Source organism: Portunus trituberculatus, chromosome 34 (genome assembly GCF_017591435.1).
Source record: "Portunus trituberculatus isolate SZX2019 chromosome 34, ASM1759143v1, whole genome shotgun sequence".
In the NCBI taxonomy this organism is placed as follows: Eukaryota; Metazoa; Arthropoda; class Malacostraca; order Decapoda; family Portunidae; genus Portunus; species Portunus trituberculatus.
The window spans coordinates 3,609,317-3,611,816 of NC_059288.1; the positions used below are offsets into that span (position 1 = coordinate 3,609,317).

General features: G+C 37.3%; 1 non-coding gene across 1 annotated transcript; it reads left to right on the forward strand.

Moving 5' to 3' along the window:
• Positions 1 to 2,372: 2,372 nt before the first annotated feature.
• Trnal-cag lies at positions 2,373 to 2,456 on the forward strand. Its single transcript has one exon. It is a non-coding gene; the product is annotated as a tRNA-Leu (tRNA).
• The last annotated feature ends 44 nt before the right edge of the window (positions 2,457 to 2,500 follow it).

Genomic DNA, 2,500 nt, shown 5'->3' on the forward strand with positions numbered 1-2,500 from the left:
TGTGTGTGTGTTATTTCTACTTATCATTTCTTATGGCCTTATTTATTTAATTCATCTATGTGTATGTATGTTTGTATGTTTATATGTCTATATGTCTATCTACCTTTAAACTTACATGTTTGTGTTTATCTACCTATCTGTTTATCTATATATATCTATCTATCTATCCATCTATCTATCTATCTGTATCTATCTATATATCTACATATCTATCTATATCTATCTCTATCTATCTATCTATCTTTCTGTCTATCTATGTGTTAATGTATCAACAAAATTCTTAGGACCAGTAGCCAGGAGGGAACCACAAGTGAAGGGTAGAAGCTCAAATAGTATGGCTGATATAGGACCGACTCAGTGATCATGATGTTAGCGCCGGGGAAAGGAGCTTTAAAACAAGGATAGACAAATGCATGGATGGGAACGATAGATGGAATTAGGTAGGTATGTTAACGCTGGGACTATGACGCGAAGTAATCCTGGCGGCCCCTTTGCAACTTCACTCATTCCCTTAAAGTCCTATTGGAGAAACGCGCAGATGTTGATAACTCTACGGGTCATTTATCCACATTTCACTAGAGCCACATCCTGCTGTGTAAAATTATGGTACATTGCGAAGAAAGCAGAATAGTAATTAGATAGATAGATAAATAGATGGATATACTGACTGGCTGATAAACGAGGAGAGGGAGTAGGAGGAGATAAGGACTGTGATAAATGTTGGAGGGAGGAAAAGTAATTGATGGAGGAAGGATGGAGGAGAAATATGGTATTAGGAGGTGGAATGGGAGGAAGAGGAGAAAGAGGAGGAGGAGGAAACTTCAGGTGATTAATGAGTCTTCAGGTGATGAATACTCTCTCTCTCTCTCTCTCTCTCTCTCTCTCTCTCTCTCTCTCTCTCTCTCTCTCTCTCTCTCTCTCTCTCTCTCTCTCTCTCTCTCTCTCTCTCTCTCTCTCTCTCTCTCTCTCTCTGTGTGTGTGTGTGTGTGTGTGTGTGTGTGTGTGTGTGTGTGTGTGTGTGTGTGTGTGTGTGTGTGTGTGTGTGTGTGAGAGAGAGAGAGAGAGAGAGAGAGAGAGAGAGAGAGAGAGAGAGAGAGAGAGAGAGAGAGAGAGAGAGAGATGGATGACTTTCTGCATTAAAAAATGTGGCTTATATATTATTTTCTTCTTCCTCCTCCTCCTCCTCCTCCTCCTCCTCCTCCTCCTCCTCAGTGTTGCCAGGCAGAGGGAAGTAGGTTAAGGAGGAGAAAAACAGGAAGTTGAAGAAAGAAGATAACGATTGGAACTAAATTATTATTATTATTATTATTATTATTATTATTAGTAGTAGTAGTAGTAGTAGTAGTAGTAATAGTAGTAATTCTCTTAATACTTACTAGTCTTTCTCACTCTAAGACTTGAAACAAATAGAAATTGATCATAAAGAATTTGATATTTTACCTAATATAGAAATAAGTGTATCATTTGTTTATTTACTTATGCCCTTATTAATTATTTACTCTTTTAACACGTATTTTTTCCGTACCCACAAAAAGGTAAAGAGAGAGAGAGAGAGAGAGAGAGAGAGAGAGAGAGAGAGAGAGAGAGAGAGAGAGAGAGATTAAAGAGAGATGAAATATTAAAAGGCATTTCGTAATAATAAATCTTGATATTCATTCGTGACTTTATCAATTATTTACACTGTTAACCCCTTCAGTACCGTGACACGCTTTCATATTCATCCTGCTTACTATTTGGTGATTTTATACAGCTTCAGAAACTTCGGCGGGGATGAAAATAGTGAAGACTTTAGTTATTAATCATCTGACCTTCATAGACTCTTCCTAACGTCAATAAAATCATGTAGTCGTACTCAAACTCATGGTGAAAATGCGTCTCAGTACTGAAGGGGTTAACACGTGTCCCTTCCCCCAAATATATAAATGAATAGAGATAACTTAGAGGTAAAGTTCTAAATGACAGGTCATGATAGTAAGTGAGGATATTCATTTGTCTACTTCAATTATTTGCTCTTTTAACAGGTGTGTCTCCCTCTCAGAAATGGAAATGTATAGATGAAACTTAAACAGAGATGAAGTTTTAAAAGACAGTCAATGAATGTAAATCAGGATCTTTATTTGTGTCTTTATCTGTTATTGACATTTTATCTTCTGTATTTTCATTTCCACACCTCAAAAATGCAAATAAATAGATAAAACTTCAATAGAGATAAGATTTTAAAAGACACTTCATAATATTGTCAGGATATTTATTTGTCTTTATTTATCCATATTTTAATTCGTATATCCCTTCCCCATATAATAATAAATAAATAAATAAATAGGTCAGACTAAAATAAATACAAACGTTCAAAAGACGGTCCACTTTAGCAAGTCAGGATGGCCGAGCGGTCCAAGGCGCTGCGTTCAGGTCGCAGTCCGGTCTTCCGGGCGTGGGTTCGAATCCCACTCCTGACACGACACTTTTGGCGAAGGGCGGACACCATTCTGAATCACCTCGG